The following is a 20304-nucleotide window of genomic DNA, read 5'->3' on the forward strand; positions in this document are numbered from 1 at the left end:
TAGCTTCTGACGCAATCAGCCAGCTTGAATGGTATTCAAAAGAATCTTGAATTTAATTTTTCATTGGAATTTTACGAAACCTTAATTTTCTACTAATAACGGTTAAAAATCTTACATTTAAGATAATACATTTTGCGTCATTTTTACCATAGAATTTTGACTGTTCAAGGTTCAACTGTCGCGCCTTTTCAGACATAATCTCCTCCCTGTATCTTCTATTTGTTTAACCCTGGATAATTCCTGTTTGGTTTCATCAACTGCATTTCTTTAGAGGGCCGGCACAGTGGCTACAAGACCTTGTATACAAACTCTTTTCAAACCAAGTAACATATTAATCACTGTCATTTTCTACAAATGTATAAAGCACATACAGCATTAATGTCAAGGAAAGTGAAGAAAAACGCGGCACACGATATCTGTTTCCTCACCTTTTGGCGATGATCGCATAGGGTGTGTAACATTTCAATTTTATCAACGCCCATTACGTCAGTTGTAGTTTAGTATATCTGTTATAGCAGATAAACAAATTAAAAGTATATTCAGAGGTAAATTTAAGGTGGTATTTTTAATAATGTGAGTGCGAACAAGTTTTTGAAAAGATATATCAACCAGTGGGAGAGGCCTCTTCATAATCTTCTCGTTTACTCTCTAATAAATGTGTTATTCCAGAGAACGCCTTGCATGGTATTGGAGTACAACAATGCAAAATATTATTTTGGCGTGAATTTAGCATTTTTACTGACTCGAATGCATAATTCTTGGCGAATTATTGGAGATTAATCCCAAGAATGCGTTGTTAGGATCCAAAAATCGAATTTGTGTTTTACACATTTTCAAACCGATTGAAACCAAAATTTGACACGCAACTGCATTTGTAGTCATAAAATTTCACCAAATTTGATATTTGATATATATATATAAGCGTTTTTGAACTATCGCTTCTACACGTTTCTGAAAGTACAGACAGATAGACAGCCAACCCATGGATTTGGCACAAAATCTGATGAGTGTATACTCTATAGATATTAAATCTGTGTATCGAATTTTATCGGTTCCTAGAAACTTTCAATCAAATATTTTATGTAACTTTGAAGTTCCATTTCAACAAATATTGTTAAGTTTTAAATTTTGAAAGTCATATAACGATACTGTTTTAAATGTTTTACATCGTTCTGTTCATTGTACTATGTATTTACCTAGTTTTCTTTGACCTCCCTTCAAATTAACAAAAACATTTTGGATGAAATCAAACATTTTTTTTTTTTAAATATCACTTCAGAATATAGAATCGTTCAAGTCTTATGCATACAATAAAATATTTTTTATAATTTATGTAATATCTAGGAGGATTATTCAGTGTAAGTTTCACTGATTTTGCGTGAATTTTGTTTATTACAATAAAAATAGAGTTCATGTAATGCAGCTCATAGTACTGAATGTCTGAATAAAAATATAAAATCTGTAATTGATTAAAGTCTTTGTTAATTCAAACTACATAAAATGTAATTCGTTATTTCATTTAAACCATTTTCCTTACTGAACATTTGTCTTTTATTAAATGTTTAAAAATTAGCTTGGCCAAGATTAAGGTGGATATCCGCTATATTTCAATTAAACTACATTTGCGTTAATAAAATAATACGATAGAATTAATATTTTAAAGAGAATAAAAAAAAAAATTTGCTGCGGTTTTTTTTTTTTTTTTTTTTTTTTTTTTTAAGAAAATGTTTTATATTTATTTCGTTTAATATATGATACGTGCTGAAAACTCCATTTTTCAAAGTTTAGTTTGTATTAAGAATTTATTTAATCTTTTAATTTTAGCTTTTGTCAAAGTGATGGCAACACGTTGATAAAAACTAATTGTTTTTTTTTAATGCGCATAAAACGAACTCGTGCAGATTAAATTTTATTTTTATTTTACCTGAATATATTATAATTATAATATTTAAAAACATGCTTAGTATAATTTTTGAAAATGGAAAAAAATATAGCCAAAAATTTGGTATTATTCAAAAAATAACTTCTTAAATTTCAAGACGATGCAAAAATTATTTCATTGATGTAATATTTTCAAATATATCGTAAAAAAAAAAAAAAAAAAAAAAAAAAAAAAAAAAAGCTTAATTTTTGATGAATTAAAATTTTTAAAAAATCGCCCTCAAATGTATATACTTATCAAGTTTAGTAGCTTCAGGTGAAATGGTCTAGCTTATAGATCGACAACACACAGCAATTCATTTTTATCTTAAGTAAAGACATTTTGGGTCTAAATTGAATGTAGGTGCTTCAATTGAATTGAATTCAATTTGATTTGGATTAAAGTAACAAATATCTTTTAGCTCCACCGCAATTTCAAACCATCCAAATACTAATTTCAAGTTAGAAAAAGCTTATATTTATTTAGTTTTAATGCACTTACTGGACTGTGAAATACAAACAACAACAAAATAAGATAATAAAGTTTATGTAATAACATCTCAGACAGTCATACTATTCAGCCAATTCACTCACAACAAATTAACATTTTAACAAACCAAACACTTTAACAAGTGCACAACATGTATTTGATTGCGGAATTCACAGTATCTTGCACAAGAAATAAGTATTTTAATCAAGATTCGAACCACTACAAAGCATCGTATCTTAATGATATGTAGACTGTTCGTTTCGCTTTATTTCATAGTTAAATATGAAAATGTTAAGTTTTGGTTTTAATTGTATTGTTATGATAGCGCACACAGAACAATGTATTTAGTATAATAACAACGCAAGTTGATGTAAATCCAGAAATAAAAGCAATGAAAAATATTGATCTAAAATATGTTGAACATATTTCTAAATGTTTTTAGAAAAAGAGAAGAAAAAAGAAAGGTTATTTGCAGATAAAATCTATATTAATAAAACATATTTTGGTTGAAGTTTAGTGTAGTGTGCCCCCTGAGTTTGTCGCCAATATGGCAACCCCATGAAACGATCTTCTAGCAACCCTAATGCTGTTTTGTTTACTACTTTTTGCAATGGTTGAGTTGTACATGAACTACAACTATTTTATGAAAAATGTGAAATTAAAAATAATAAAAAAAATCTAATAGATTTTTATTTGGATTTGTATTATAAGTTTTTTTTTACTACTAATAAGCAATTTTATTTTTAATGTGAATACGAACAGAAAACACTGATTTGTTTGCAATTTTTAACTGTCGGTAGGCGTTTTCAAAAATCGTCTGAATTCTTACTTTAAAAATCTGCAGTGGAATTCCTTGCAGTTCTCGTAATTCTTTTGGTGCTATGGTTCTCTAGACAATTTATTATGTCGGTAATTGTGCAAGAACGGATGAATGGTGAATGAAATATATATTCTTACGAGTTGATCGCAGAAAGGATGTTTGTATGTACTGTTCCTGTTACCCACACAGTCCATATGTTCAATGTGCTAGCTAGCGCTCACGCTGCTAGCGAAGCCGTAGGACGTTTTTTTTTAAGTTAAAAAATTCTGCCCGGTGCCTTCTTCAGATGCCGAAAGGCATCGCGTGCTCTAAATTTTGATCTTTACACACAGCCGGTTTGAAAAACTTCTTTATTTCAAAATTGTTCAGATAAACAGCGATAATAAACCCAAAGGTTAAAAAAAAAAAAGAATCTCAGATTAAAATAAAAATTACAATACTTATCAGTAAAGATCATAATTTTAATGCATAAAGTGATAACAGTGTTTCGCAGAAGTGCTTGTTTATTTTGTCCGCCATCTTTATTGGCGACTTGGCATTCTTGGCACAGCAAGAGTCACACAAAACTGCACTTTTACCCAAATTTTAGAACATAAAGATTTTTCAGCAATAATATATTCTGCAATTTTTTTAAAAAAAGCAAAAAAAAAAAAAAAAAAATACTTTTAAATAAAAAAAAAAAATAAAAAAAAAATCTAATTCGTTTTCTGAAAAATTTTGTAGTAAGAATTAATCTAAGAAATAAACTGTTAACTCCTTGCACTCGGAAAAATAATTCGACGATAATTATTCACATAATAGTTATTTTAGATTGAATTTTCCCAAAAAACCAATCTATTTTTTCGAGCCTTTTTTAATTACATTTTCGAAAATAATGTAATTAAAAATAACATGTCAAACTGATGAATTGTCTTGAATGGTGCCTGAGAAAAGCCATCCGAATTCAAAAGGTTAATTTGGATGTCTGTAGATTAAACGATCGACCTCTTAGAGCCTTTTATACGATGCTTGTCGCTATTAACAAACATCATTATATATTTAACAGCAATCCGATTGTAAGAAAATTGAAACATTACCGTATTCTACGGTATTTCAAGTCATCGTACGACTATGGAAAACTAGAGTGTGGGTGATATACGCAATTGTGACTATCATGTGAATTGATAGCACTTACAATGATTCTAGAAGTTGAAATTAAATTTATACATATAGACATTAATTTTAGAAGCTTGGAGAAAGTATTCATTGTTTGCAATTCTGTCTAGTATGCTATTTAATTATTAAATGCCTGCTTTTGTTACTCATTCGCACAGAATGAATGCCAGAAGCAAGCATATTAACCTAGTGAGGTACTCTTTACTCCAAGCAAATACAAAATCATAAATTCTTTAGTGTACAAATATGTTAAATGCACAAACCAGTGTTGAAGATAGGAAGACGGCGATGAAAATTCAAAATGTTTTTGTTTCCTTTGCAGCCAAATGGGATAATCGGGTTGGGGGTGAAAAAATTATCTGTCCGGAGTGTCATTTATTTTGCTGATACTGACATGGACTGTCGTAATTTGTTTAATATATCAATGAACTTTTCTCCACAAATTTTTTCAAGAAAGAATACATCGCTCTCATTTCCTTAAATTGTAAGTTGGATATTTTTGCGAATTTGCACCGTCTTTTTTTTTAATTATCTTTTCAAAACGAAAGAACGAAAACACAAAAAGGGAAGAAAACTCGTGGTTAACTATTTGATGAAACAATGAAAATGTTTTAAATCTCATCACAAAAATAAAATATATTTTTAAACATAATCAGAAAAAAGAAATCCCGAAATTGAGGGGAAAAATTGTTAAATAGTTTAACTGATATTATTCAAAATTCTAAGTTGCATATTTTTGCAAGTTTTGTACCATCTTTTGTTAACTGTATTTAAAAAAAAGAAATGAAAACACAAAAAAGGGAGAAAGCATGGTTAAATATTTGATGAAACAGTGAAAACGATTTAAATTCCATCGCAAGAATGAAATGTATGCAGAAAAAAGTGTATATTTTAAAAAAAATTCTCGAAATTTTGGAAAAAAAATATTGCTAGATTATTTGATACCATTCATAAGATAAAAATATCATTTTAATAATTAAAGTGGTGTAAAATTCATTTTCGGAAACAATATTTTCCTGAGTTAACATAGCTAAACCCCAAAATATGTTATTTTTTAATTAATTAATATTCTAATGAAAATTTCAAAGAAATCGCTCTGAAGTGCACATTACCAACTCGGAGGCAAATTTGTATACCTAATTCGGTAGCTCTTGCCAAATGATCTGACCCATGGAGCGATTATAGACGCAAATATTTTCTTTGTTATTTGTAGAAATTATGTGACGCATTTTGATTTGAAAATGGATTGTGTTTCGAGCCGTACAAGAGCACATCGCCTAAATGAAACTATCCTAAACTTCCAATGGCGTATTACACAATTTACGCTGGTTGGAAGAGTCTCTTTTTTGTCACGTCCCGTGATTTTCGAGAGGTAATGTGCACTTACCTCTCGCTGTGGTAACCTTGAATATTATTATATCGATGCGTATAAATAATCTTTAATTTCTTTTCTAAAACATTCGCACTATTTGCACATAAATAAACACAAATCAAGTTTTAGGGTTAAAGGTTTCATTTTTCTTCTGTATTCCATATTACTTTCAGTTATCAGACAATAAAATTTATTTATTCAGCAAACGTGTTTGCCTCGTCAAAATATCGCAAAGGTTAAAAGAAGGAGAATTAATTTAAATATTAATATATTAGATGCATAAATGTGTTTAAAACAGATGTCCTTGAAGGATGTTATCAGAAAAAAAAATGGTTTACTTTGTAACAATTGAAATATTATTTTACCAATATTTTGCTCATTGATCCAGCAGGAATGTCCTACGAAATTTTTATGTATGTTTTTTAATAAATGTGTTATCCTATATATATTTCAAACGCATGAGCGTTTTATGCTTCATAGTACAATAAAGAATACTGGTACTTACATATTAATCATATGACATTGGAGAACATTAATTGCGCCTCTTTATTGCGAATTTAACATTTTTATTGCGTCTAACGCGAGATTACCTATTTTTTGGAAGAGAAATCCATGGCCTGCGGTCAATACACAAGAACCAGAAAATTCGATTATATATTTTCAAATTCTTACTTCAGATCAATTGAAACCAAACTTTTAGATAAAATGCAAATGAAGTCGCAGGATCACAGAACCAAATTTCGTTTATTTAAATCATTTCATTTTTGAGTTGCATTTACAAGTTCGGGAGAACACAGACCGACGAACGGTCCATCACAAGATGGATTTGGTTCCAAATTTAATACATATTTACTTTTTAGATTCTAAATCTATATACTAAACTTTATCTGTAGAGTTCTCTTTACTTCGTAATCATTATATTTACTTGTACACTGACAGCCGGTCAGACAAACTTCGTCGAAGCAGATTTTGTTCTAAAGTTGATAAAAATTCAAAAATTAGATTTTAAATTCATATATAAAATTTTATCCATCTAGCATAAATTATTTTTGAATTATCGCGCTCTCAGACAGACAAACATAATTTCAACCAGCGGTAGTGGTCTCCATAAGACTTTCTCTCATAAAGGTGCCAACCCTGTGAATGCTTTATATGACATTGGCGTAGAATAATTACAAAATATTTACTTTTGGCGTGAAGTTAATATTTTGTTTGAATCTATCATGTGATTTCTGGCGAGTTATTTGGCGATGAATCTCTGACATGCGGTTAATAGTATTCGAAAATTAAATCTGTGTTTTAGACGCGTTTTTCTCAACCAATTGAAACAAAGATTTGAAGCAAAAATGTACTTGTAGTTTCAAAATCCTGTAAAATATTTGATATATCTAAACCCTTGCGTTTTGGTGTATGATATTGTGTCTGGTCTATATGTATCGCGTTTACATGTTTCTGAAACAACAGACCGACAGACGGTCAGTTCCTCTTTGGATTCGGCTGAAAATTTGAAAGGTGTCCACACTATAGATATTAAATATGTGTAGCAAATTGTATCTATCTGTTTGTTTTGTAATTATCGTTTTAACTTATATTCGAATTGCCGGATTTATTCTGATCAGATTTTACTCAAAATTTGAGAGAAATCTGGAAATTTAATGTAAAAACTGTATGCCGAATTTCAGCCTTCTAGCTCAAAGAGTTTTGATAGACAGGCAGACATTTTTAAAAAATGTATTTTTCGAACTCAAAGAGGTCTGAAATGTGTAGATTGTTCAAAATCTCGGGTTCAAATTTTTTTGACAGTTATAATGCTTTATCTTTGTATACGAGATTTCATATGCTTGGTATATTTTAAACTATTTGATTATAGCGTAGTGATGCCAGCTCAGATATTGTTCGTAATTGATTCAAAATCATTAGGTCCATCTGAAAAAACGTTCTTGTTGGTTCAAAACAATACTTTAATATAACTAAGCTAATTATATTGAAACAAGTGGCAATGTCGCAGACGTGCTCCTTTCTCGCACGTGTTTTCCTCTTAAAGTTGATGATTGCTACGACTACTTAATTTGTTTTTGATAGTAAGTAGAAACTAGAATCTTTTAAATTATTTTCAACTACTTATACTCTGATATATTTAATTTTTACAAAAAATAAACAAATATGTGTATGAGTTTGATAATTGGTGAAACTACGAAATCGAATTTAATGTTGCAATGCTTTGATGATGGTATCTAAAAATACTATTGCGCACTTATAACTTTTATATTAGCTTAAAATTCCAAACACAATATTTTAAATGATGTAATCTTAGTTAAAAGAATTTTTGAATAAATTTTTCTGTATATTTTGTAGCAATATTTTCATTCCAAAAATTATTTGATTGCATTATATTGCATTTGTTTCAGGTACTTTCACAGAAAATGGTGCTTAAATCATTTTAGTGTATAATGGCTTCTTACTACATACTTTTTTGTTGGTTTGTATTACCATATTTGCACAAAGAAGTTTTTCTATGTATGAAGCATCATAATGATAGACCAGTATTGTTTGTTTTATGTAATCGGTGGAAAATTATTAATGCTTAATAACAATTTTGTATAATTCAACCTATAACTTTAAAATTGTCTGTGATTTTGTACGTTATCAATTTTGCGTTAGAATACCAAATAAAAAAATAGTGCATTTTAGACAAAATATCGCTTCCTAAATGATAAATTAAGAACTTTTTGCTAACAAGATTCATTATATAATATTCATTATATAATGAATTATATAATGAATTATATAATGATTATAATTCATTATATAACGAATTATTAAAAAGATTTTACATCACAGATTTGTTCGAATTAGTCAAATTATTAGTTTCCTCAAGGTGGATAGCGTAGATTATTAGTTATATATGATTGATTTGATTATTATAAGAATATTGATACATATTTGGTAGTTTGCCGAAACGGTATTGATGTATTGGTTAACTAAGAATATTGATACATATTTGGTAGTTTGCCGAAACGGTATTGATGTATTGGTTAACTAAGAATGTTGATTAATTACTCTTCACCAAGAATGTTTTTTATATATTAAAAAATCAAATCAATCATCAAATAAATCATTTAAATATAATTTTTTGACGATGACTCCGTCATATTATTTAATATTAAAGCCGTTTTATTTAAATTATGTTTATTGCACACCAGCCGCCTTTGGTTATCAGCCGGTTCGCCAATAATAAAGTTCATTAAAATTTTCACTTAAGTATTTTATGTACCTGGTCTTTTAATAGCTTCTTTAATAGGTCTTAAAATATTTTTAAGCTACAAATTTTGATAGTCATATAAATCATTCATACTATTCTAAAGGCCTTAAGCCAAAACGTTTTTGAATTCTATTTTAGTTTATTTCTGTTAATGTATATTTGATTTTTTTAGCAATAATCTGGAGTTTTAAATTCCAATGTGTGGTGATAGAACAGGACAAACAGTTGTCATCTCTGTTGGAAACATCGGATTCAGACTATTGCCGTAAATATATGGTATAGCAATGAAATAATTAATAGATTTATTTAAAACAAAGAGCTCAAGTACCTCTAAGGATATGGCCCAAACAGAAATAATATCAACCGATTCTGTCACAAAATATTAAAGTAATAATTAAACTAAAATGCAACTTTAGGTAATGGTGAGAATTAATAAAAAGATTTATATAGCTTTTGAATTTTATCTTTCTGCAAATAATTCTTGTTGTTAAATTTATAAATAAAGTATGGATAATGCACTATCAATTTTTCGTCACCACATAAGTAATAAACCTAGGTACGATGAATACATTTTAAACTATTTTTAATTAAATCTAAAGATCCTGATATGTCACATCTTTGTCAACTTATTGTAACGCCCTGTTTCTAAATGTAGAAAGAAAAAAAAAGATCAGTTTTTCTGCCGAAACTCGTGTATGCAGCATTGCTTGATTGCCGCGTGACTCACCTGTGTTTAATACCTATTTAATTAGATTACTCCTTTTCTATAAAATAGAAAAAGTCATCTAATTAAATAAATGGATTGATCATCAAGTATGAGTCGCGATAATGAATGTATTAAAATGTGGTCTAATCCTTTCTAAGGCTAACCTAAGTTTTGATTAGAATTTTACTGAAACTAGAAAAGCTGATTTCATTCATTTTCTCCGGTAACTTTTGTTGAAGGTTAAAAAACAAACATATCCAATTTTTCTATTTTAATAAATTTTTAGGCTTAGTTTGCTGTATTAATTTTCATTGTTTCAAAGAATTGTAAACAGTTTTCATTATTTAAGTATTTATAACGTTTTTATTGCTGAAAGATTAGGATTCTTGGAATCTTTAATTTTTCACAAATAAAGATAATTCATAATTTCACATAAAGATTTTATTAACTTATAATATTTGATCAACCAGCCAAAGGCAACTAATCGCTGGAATATTTTTCTAGCCACAATTTCCTTCTTAATTTCAGACGAAGGCATCCCTGAAACGAAGCAGCTGTTACGACCCAAGTCTATATATACCGAGGCTCTGGTATTATGATTTGTTGACTGTTCTCGAGAACCAGAAAATTCTAGGAACTTTACAAACTATGAATGAATTTTCGGTAACATGCTATTCGATATGAGGTAAGCATCATAGGCAACAAAACAATTCAATAACTTTAGCCTCTGTATTTAGAAATAATTATTTTGAGAAAAATGTAATTTTAATGTTTTCAAATAATCTACATGTATATCAGAAATGCATACATTTTTAAAATTGAAACCAAATAGCATTCTTCCATTTTAAGAAGAATGCCATTTGGTTTCATTGATGAATTTCGTTCTTTCCAAAGACTTTACTTTCGCCATTAAAACTGCTCGGAAATCTTTCTCAAACTAACTTTGGTAGAGTGCTTCGTTTCGATGATAATCTTATTTAAGGCTATCGACATCATCTCAAAATTGGCATAATCTCTCCCGTTTAGTAATTTTTAAAGGGCATTATTTCAGAAGCAATACTTAAATATTATAAAATACACAACATAATATGACAATGACAATTTGGGATAAAATGAGGATTATTCTTCTGAGAAAAATTTGTGATCTACTGGCTAATATCCAACCACTTTTCCATAAACTCACACCAAACGAACTCTGTATTGTACTTTTGGAGCGATCAGAGTGAAATTCGTAACAGAGATCCAAATGATGGAACAATTCTGACTTATTTCCAGCCTACTATTCCCAAATAATGCTAGAATTTCCATTTATTTTTAATGTTTTTCCATTTCTGCAAAACATGTCCAACTTAGTATAGCTCTTGGGTACCTACAAAACAACGATGTTTCAAATTAAAAGGATAAGATCATTATTATAAATTAGTACAAAGCATGATATTATAAAGAATTTTAAATAAATTCCTAAAAGGAATATTCTTATTGCAATGGTTATCATGATACGACTTCATGACGATTTCTGCAGAATTTCATTTTCATGGTTCTTAGAATCCAAAACCTTATATCCTCCGCTCTCGCATATAGCTTAAATTTAGTAAAAAAATTAATTAAAAGAAGACTATTTTTCATTATTTTAAAAAAAAATTCTTCTCTGTTTATTTTAACGTGCAATAAAATTTATTCCATCAAAATCGATCGATAATTTTCGGTTGCACATTCCCTGAAAAGTAAACAAAAAAAATGCATGAATTAATTTGGATATGCAATATTTTTAGTTTATAATTATCACCATAGCTTTTACGTACGACCTTGAGGATGAATTGCAACAGTTCGATGTATAGCAAAGAATATTTAGGTCAAAAAAATATCAATTTCTCTGATAATGATCAGCATATTCTTAAATGAGAATATCATTTGTCAGCAAATAACGAAAGGCAAGAATAGAAAAAGTAACAAAAATTAAGAAACCCTTACAAAGAACACTTCAGCTATTAAAATATCTTTTATGCGTTTAAAAATTTTTGGATGGCATTCTACGTTTTCTTTAGATGATACGTGGAAGTCTTATTAAATGAAAGCCAGTATTATAAGTAATAGCATCTTTTAGCAAACTTTTCGCGATGCTTATAATCAAGGTTTTAGATTAAAAGGCCTTGGATACAAACAAAATAAATTATATAAAAATTATAGTTCTTGGAGTGCGATTTCTCCGGGAAAAAATGAATTCGAAATATTTATGTCTAAATCCCAGTTGGAGAAAATTCTTGTTAAAAGATGAAATAGATCCAACAATATTTGCAGCTAGAATATTCTAAATGATCCGAGTCTAAAACTGTTGAATGTTTTTCTCTTTAAAATTTGTGTAACGCTCAGTTATCTAACATGTTTTTTGCTATCCAGTATGAAAATCATTTTTTGTTCGATAAAAATAATTTATTCTCTCACAGATTCTAGTTTTTCTGAAAGAAAAGGAGCCTTGCCCAGGGCTCTATAAAATCTTTCCTGGCTTTAATATTCAACAACAGTGACAGGGACTATTTCAAAGTAAGGTTTTCTTTCCGTTTTAATGTCATTTTAGCATTTTGGTTATTGCTGTTAACAACATTAAATATAACAATTTACCAGAAATGTGGGTAATTCATTTTTCATTGTTTTTTTTTGTTTTGTTTTTTGAGCTGCATAGTAATAATATTGTTACGAATCTGTGATGCGGCTTCCCAGCATAGTTGGTTCCATAGGAGGTCCCAGAGCTTGGCGACCATTTGGCGACTTGGCGACTTTGGCGCCAAAATAGATTATACCCGAAACATCGAGAATTTTCCCGATCCGTCCAGTAGGAACCGAGTAAAGCCTCGAACGTTCCTGATTGGTTGAGAGGCTTCTAGCCCCGCCTCCTGATACCTATAAAAGGAGCAGCCTGCAGCTGCCGGTCGTCGTGAACCAGATCGGAGAGAGTAAGTCGGGATCAACGGAGGAAAGTAGTCGGAATCGACGGTGAAGAACTGGTCTTCCAGCGATAAGCGGAGCAGCGACAGGGTCAAGCTAGTGCTGAACTAAGCTGTGCTCTACTGTCTACAGTAGAATCTGGTTGTATGCTGCACGTCTCGGCTGAAGATAATCGTCTTTTGTGCTGTCCTGTGTGTCTTCGTGTAAATAAACGTCGTTGTTTCATTTTCTACTGCTGATTGAGTGTTCTCCACACCGTATAACTCACTATCCAAACGAACCCCGGAAATTTCGTAACAATATCCATAATCTTCGAGTTATGTCGTATCCATGAATCAAACTCCCATTAACTAGTGAGGTAAGATTTTAGGTAAATTCCTATAGGAGAATTACCAACTGTTGCAATGATGACGCGACTTTAGGGAAATTTCTGCGGACCGATCATCATCCCTAGAACCCAAAACTACTCTTCGTTCAAAAGTTATGTATGTGCGTATAACGCTTTTCCCATGTTATCTTGTGAACAGAAAAACTAGAATAACTTTGCTTGGATTTTATCTGCCTTAAAATACATTGTTAAAATGTGAAATTCTCGGATGATCATAAGTGGCTCATCTAGTTCAAAGGGGGTGGAAATTTTCGATATCACTTTCGCAATACTGAAGATCGAAAAATGAATCCAATAGTGGAATTAGCGCCTCATTAAGAACAACATTTGAATATAAAGTTTTCGATAACTGCAAGATCTTAGATGAAAAGGAATCTATCTTTGCCTTCCAGCTTGCCGAAAAGAATTTAAAAAAAAAAAAATAGAGAGATATTTAAATATTAGTAGTGCTTTCTTAATTTAATTAATTTTGTTTTTCGTTCTTTTCAAACAAATTACATTCTATTTTTGTAATGTGTTAACTATAAACAAAGAAAGGGAATGAAATTGATATTCTTTTTAGGCCTAAATAAGCTTTTGCTATGCATATATTATCGCCAAGAGATCCAAAAGGATCGCCATAGTGTAATACAAAAATACTGGTGGAAAATGAAGTATCATGGAATATCAGACGTCTCTTGTTTTAAAAAGTTAAGGAACGTCAGCATAATTGCATTTATTGCATCCCGATTATTTCTCAAAAGATTTCTTTTCCGTTTCGTACTTTGGCTCCTTTCATCAAGTATATTCGTCTGTCTGAGATCGATTGGTCATCGCTCTAAAACAAATTTAAAGACAGTCAGTAGTTTGTTGTAATCCTACTTACATTTATCTCCTTTTATTGATAGTCAGTAGAATCGATACATTTTTCTTATCAAACTGCATATAAAAGGCTCCATTAAGGAAAAGAAGCCAATCACAGACGAACTTGATATTTTAGCCACTTAGCACTCTGAGGCTCCTCTCACACACCACTCCAGACGGTACGTCATTTTGACTTAAAAATACCTGCAGAGTGGTAAGAAGCTGTGAATTCATTTTTCAATGTAATAAATAAATAATTATGCATCGAATTACTTTTCCCAGCGAGTGTTTAAAACATAAAAGCAAAGCTATTTAAGAGATAGAGTAATTCTTGAGATCGATATTTATGTATTATGTATCAATAAAGTAAAAAGGTATTAAAATTTGTATATGATTTTTCTTATAAAACAATATTTTTGCATAGTATTAAATATCTAAAATTATTACATTATTTAAATTTGTTTTCTTATTCAAAATTTAAAATTCTATACAAAATTTAGGATTTTTTTCCAATAAAATCTCTTGGATTGGTAATGATGTGCGGATTCTAAAAAGACTTCAATAAACAAGGAAAATTCAAGGATTCCAATAAACCGACAGGGAGCCAGCAGGGCACCGAATTCAGGGTTATATTGTCCGAGATCGGAGGTCCACAATAAACTTATGGGAACGAGGGAATATCACATTTATACGCTGAATTATACGAAATCACTTGGAGTTAGTTACTTTTGCGGATCATCAGGTCGGTGGTTCGAACCTGAGAGAAGTGTTATTCATTTTTAATTTCCGATGTATGCAAATTAACGTAATTTGAATATTTAATTCTTAAGTTGTCAAGCGGATGGCAGGTCAGTCATTTGAATGCTTGCTGCTCGCATCTAGTCAATAAAGACTTCTCTATTTTCTAATTTGATTATACAGAATTCTATGTGACAATATATGTTGTTTTTTCTTATGTCACTTGCCATGGACAAGCCCGCTGTTCGAGGACAGCCGATTTTAGCCTGAGGAGGAGCGCCTCTTGTTTCTATAGTAGCGCCATAGGTATGACTTAACTACACACACGTCACAACCTTTTTTACAGGAACTTCATTCTCGCATTTCATTCATAGATCGTAATTTAGACTTGAATGAGAGAACGATCACCTCTGATCCAGTACCCCCAGTGGTATTACTCTCGACATGGAGGACTTTGCGACCACTACAGATTTAACGCGCGTCAGCCACCAAGCACGCGGGGAATCTTCGGCCGGCGGGGTTCGAACTCGCAACCTAAGGGCCGCGAATCCGACGCTTTACCAACCAGGCTACCCGGCCTATGTGACAATATATAAAAAATATTAATTGAATGATGTTGCATCTTTCCTATAAATGGTTTAGTCAATACATTTTTGAACCACATCTAGCTAAGAGATGGAAATGAATTATACAATATTTAGCTTCCCAATCCCCCTTAAGACGTGAGCATAACCTCATTTTTTGGTAGGGAATGCGCACTAAATTTACATAAAGTACAATTTTAGTTAATAATTGAAAACAAATATCATCTAGTTAAATTTTTCGAATCTGGTAGTTTATTTTCCGAATCACTTATATCAAAGTATTTAATGCATGGTTTAAAACCATAAATGATTATATATTGTTAAGACATGATCATTTTGTGAATCTCAATATAAAAGCCTTTTGTTTATGTCAGATAATTACCAAAATACTCATTCTTGACACATCAACTAAAAGTTTTGCTAATTATAGTTCTGAAAACCATGTTGAGCAGATCTGTTCAATTTGCCAATTGCCTTTATGTTAAGGGAAACAAAAAAAAAAAAAAAAAAAATGCTTTCAAACATTCCATACTAAAGATTAAAATTTTAATACATTTGAAAAATAATCCTTAGTTAAAATCAATTAATATTGTTACTACTCAATATTCTAATTTTTTTATCTTAACTATTAGATATGTGTTATGAAGTTTGACAATTGATTTTGAAGGGCGAAACTTGATTTAAAACATTTAATATTATTTATAAGAATACTAGAAAGCATAGTGGTACTTTTTGTCCAAATTTTAAATATTATTGCTTATAGAATGTAGAAATATTTTCATGAATTAAAGCTTAAATTTTTCATTTATATTTAGCAAGGGAATTATTTTTGCAAAAAACTTTTATATCTGAAAGAGAAACGAATGACGAATTGGATAGATTGGATTCAAAAGAAATAGTGAAAAATACTATTTCTTTTGAAGTGAGGATAAATTTAAATATGCTGTACTAATGACTACGGAACGATGTTTACATTTTGTGCTGAACATACTTTTTAAAATAACACTGCTCGAACTTACCCACCATTGTCAATTTTTTCACTGTCTTTAATTGGGAAGATTTAGTTGCAGTCCCGCTCAAGTAACTGGAATTCTACTCTACCTATAACTAAATAAAATAACTGAAATTAACGCATTGTTAGTGACGATTACTAATGAAAATTTTCCTTTTACAGAATTTATTCTCCTGTGCAGAGTTATCTTTCAGATGGCAATCCTGATCAGAAGAATCTTTTGGCAGTTTCAGAAAATTCAAAAAACAGTGGCCCAGCCTATAAATTACCAACAATGCTTGATACATAAAGAGCATGGCCCTTATGAGATACAGCCATGATACAAATCACAGTATGGAAAAGTCCTCAGAAAATAATTTATTGTTGAATTGTATTTAAATACAGGTATTATAAAAAAAAACTTTTGTGTGTGTGTGTGTGTGTGTGTGCGCGCGCGCGCGCGTTGTGTGTGTGTTTTAATAAAGGAGTTATCTTTATGCCAGCTTCTATAAGGCGTGTGACTAGTTTTGAGAAACGTTCGAAAATAGTTATATTTTTTAATATTTGCATAAAGAGGGTAGGGAAATTATATGAGTAAAATGGTAAATGTTTTTGTTTTTTTTTAAATTTGAATAAACAGCTGTTTTTTGGTCCAAAAGAGATACAAAGCAAAAATCTTATAGCTTATAGATTTATCAAATAATTTGCCTAAAATGTTGCGAATGGCTTAAGAAATATATTATCTAGTTTCTAAACTACAACAGAAGCTTTATTTTCATAAATATTGGGTTTCGACTGATTAATAACACGATTTTTTTTCCACATTGTGAAGCACTCATTCAGTTTAAGGATTCAATATCAAGATTATAGAACTATTTGTTTAATTCACATTTAAAGTTTTTCGTATATGACAGAAAATATTTTGTAAAAACATGTTGCATAAGACTTGATTTCATAGTAATAGACTGAAAGAAATTAATAATAATTTTTAACACAAAACTTTTAATGTTCAATTATTAATCCGGACATTTTTTTTTTTTTTTCGTTTTCTCAACTAAAATATCTGAAATTTTTATTTAAGGGTCTAGGTTGAAAATATAAGTAAGCTTAAATATGGTTTTTAAATAAATTAAAGTAAAAAAATAAATATCTAACTACAATTCATAACGCGATAAAAATACAAGGAATTTTAATCCACAATTTAGCACTTAACTATATTTCTTAAATCGAAGTAACTCATAAATAAGAAAATTTACCCACGTAAGATCAAGTTCTTGCATCTTTATAAAATGTTCTAGAATAATTGTCCAAAATTTTATAGACATAGAATTGTCTAGAACATAAATAAAATTTTTAATTAAAACATTGATTGTTTTTATTTGTCTATTGATGCTAGAATTCGAATCGGAGAACAGCCGATTTACAGTTCAATTCTCTACCAACTGAACTATTGGACTGCTACTTTGTTTGGTTGGTAGTAATCAACAAGCCGCTAAAGATGACCAGCTGTTTCGTTTTATATGAAGTGATATGATGAAAGAGAAATCGTAGGCATGTTGTTTAAAATATTTAAGTTTATAATTGGTTATTATGAACTAAAGCCATCCATCGAAATGAATTCAGAAAAAATTCTTGATGAAATAGATCGATATTTGAAAAAAAGCCACTTATATTTATAATTTATATTAATAAAGTAAAATGTTGAACCAAACAAATCGAACATTTTAATTTCCAATTCATCAATATTCCAAAAAACAAAGATATAATCATTAAGAAAGTTCATTTGTATCTCAAATCAAGCAGAAAACAAAAAACAGATGAAATTTTCAACACTAGATGCATTAATTTACTAGTTTATCAGTTTGCATCTCTAGATTCATCAGAAATTGAATTCATCAGATTTTGAAGTCAGATGTTCTTAAATCTGACATATATTGAAGAAAGCGAAGCTCGGTGTGTTTATAATTCTGTTTAAGGCATACGGGCTTTATAGAATTCTGTTTTCAATTGAGACAATCTGCGTGAAATGTACACTCATGTTTTTAGAAGACCGAAACCTGCTTGAATTGTGACTATAATTACGAAGTGCCACAAACCCCTCAGAAGATTATCTTGAAGTTATCTTTTTCCGAAGGAAGCTATCTCTAGGCTATCCAATATCAATAGCAGAGAATGAAATAGTCATGTAAATTTTTACATTAACAAGAGCAAAATCTCGAAAGTATGAGAAAATAGACCAATTTTGTTTTCACAAATATATTTGATGTCACCTCTCTACATAGTTCTTCACTTAGTTCCCTACAATTAGTGACAAAAATCAGATTCTACTATTGACATGTGAATTCATTCAAAAAAATCTCACTTCTCTAATTTCTTCACTTAGTTACGCCTTCGAATACAACTAAGATTACTTCAAAATTTCTAAGAATAATAATAATAAAAAAAAGACCTTTAAGAAAGAGAAACACTCCAACCAAAAAAAAAAAATCCATAAAATCCTCAAGTAAAAAAAAAGCGCATGAAAATTGGACAAAATATTCAAGATTATCATTTCTCCGACGGAAAAAAAAATTAGTTGCCAGAACACGCTTAAGAAAAGACCAAATCTTAATTGAAGAAATTCCCAACATATCTAACTTAGACAAAAACTTGCACCAATTAATCGCAAACTACATCAACTTAAAGTAGGATAACCCTTTATGCTCTACAACTTACCACAGAAGTCAGATACAACGGATTCAAGATAGAAAATCCCCAAAATACACTACTAAGAGTACGACCGTGCTCGGAGAAGAGCTGCATACCTCACAACTCTAAAACTTAAGGGAAAAAAAGAAAAGAAAATCATCTGTACGCTCATCCTATTCCGCGCCAAACAGCCAAAAGTCTCAATTTCCATCCAAATCAAGTTCAGTTAGTCTACAAAATAAATTTTAATTCCTTTAATACAAAGTCCCTGAAAAGCTACCGATTCCTTAAGATCTTTTCGAATTTCAGTCTTACTGCAAGTCATCATTAATAAATTTTCAAGTAAGTACAGCCAATTTATATTTCACAGAAATGTCCAAAATATCGGCAAGTTCACTGGAAGAATAAAAAGAAATAATAAGCAGTTCATAATACCATATAAGAGCGGCCGATTAAAGTTATTATTGAAAGGATTTGGTTAATCAAGATAGAACTTACCGAAAGAAATTTCAAATTCTAAAAAATTACATAATAAAAAAAACTATAAAGGAAAGACCCTCCTTCCTGTTTTCCATCTAGTACTCAAAAGAAATCAGAAAACGTAAAAAAGAATACAATACCTCCAATTCTGTAACTTAACCCTATGAGCCCTGACCGCCCGATATCGCTCCGTTCGACAGGGGCATGACTCAAGCGCTTTCGGGCGGTTAAATGTGTTTAAGGGGTGAAAGGTATTTCTCGACGAGAGCTCATTTAAACAGATTTAAACTAATTTAACCGTCCCAAAGTACCTGAGTCAGGCCGCAGTCGAAAGGGGCGATATCGAGCAGTCAGGGCTCGTAGAATTTAAAGCTAAGTAGCTTAGTAAAAATAAAAAAATAAACAAATAAAAACACTACCTTTGCTCTTAATCCCCTTATTGCTTTTTACCAGACTTTTCAGTATTTCGACCTCATCTCTGTTCTGTGCAAACAATCACTGATCCAGCATTAAGTTTCTGCCAATCGTGGGTAGTGGCACTATAATCATTTTCTATGTTTTATACACTACACAGTATGAAAAAAGAGTAAGATATTCATATTTTATATTTTGACTCTGTTTCTCTAAATTCCTTTTATATTTAAGTAGTTTCATTATTTTGCCTTTTATTTTATTGAATAAATTTCCTTTACCACTAACATAAATTACCACTAGGAGTACTGGATCAGGGGTGATCATTCTCTGATTCAGGTCTAAATTACGATCTGTGGTTGAGTGAATGAAGTCCGCCCCGTAAAAAGGGTTGTGACGTGTGTGTAGTTAAGTCGTTCTCTTGGCCATAGATGGCGCTACTATAGAAACAAGAGGTGCTCCTCCTCAGGCTTAAATCGGCTGTCTTCGAACAGCCGGCTTGCTCATGGCAAG

The 20304-nt window shown here is 30.4% G+C and overlaps 2 long non-coding RNA genes across 2 annotated transcripts in view; one reads left to right on the forward strand and one right to left on the reverse strand.

Annotated features, from left to right (window-relative positions):
- Positions 1-7786: 7786 nt before the first annotated feature.
- LOC129957564 (uncharacterized) lies at positions 7787-16566 on the forward strand. The gene is made up of 3 exons (XR_008782776.1): positions 7787-7838; positions 10254-10410; positions 16396-16566. It is a non-coding gene; the product is annotated as an uncharacterized LOC129957564 (long non-coding RNA).
- The window catches only part of LOC129957565 (uncharacterized), a 28237-nt gene continuing 18584 nt past the window's right edge, over positions 10652-20304 (reverse strand). Inside the window, exons 2-3 of the long non-coding RNA XR_008782777.1 lie at positions 16241-16328; positions 10652-11094 (exon numbers count right to left, since the gene is read on the reverse strand). This is a non-coding gene — a long non-coding RNA (uncharacterized LOC129957565). The remainder of the gene's footprint in view (positions 11095-16240; positions 16329-20304) is intronic.

Source organism: Argiope bruennichi, chromosome 11 (assembly GCF_947563725.1).
Source record: "Argiope bruennichi chromosome 11, qqArgBrue1.1, whole genome shotgun sequence".
Lineage (NCBI taxonomy): Eukaryota > Metazoa > Arthropoda > Arachnida > Araneae > Araneidae > Argiope > Argiope bruennichi.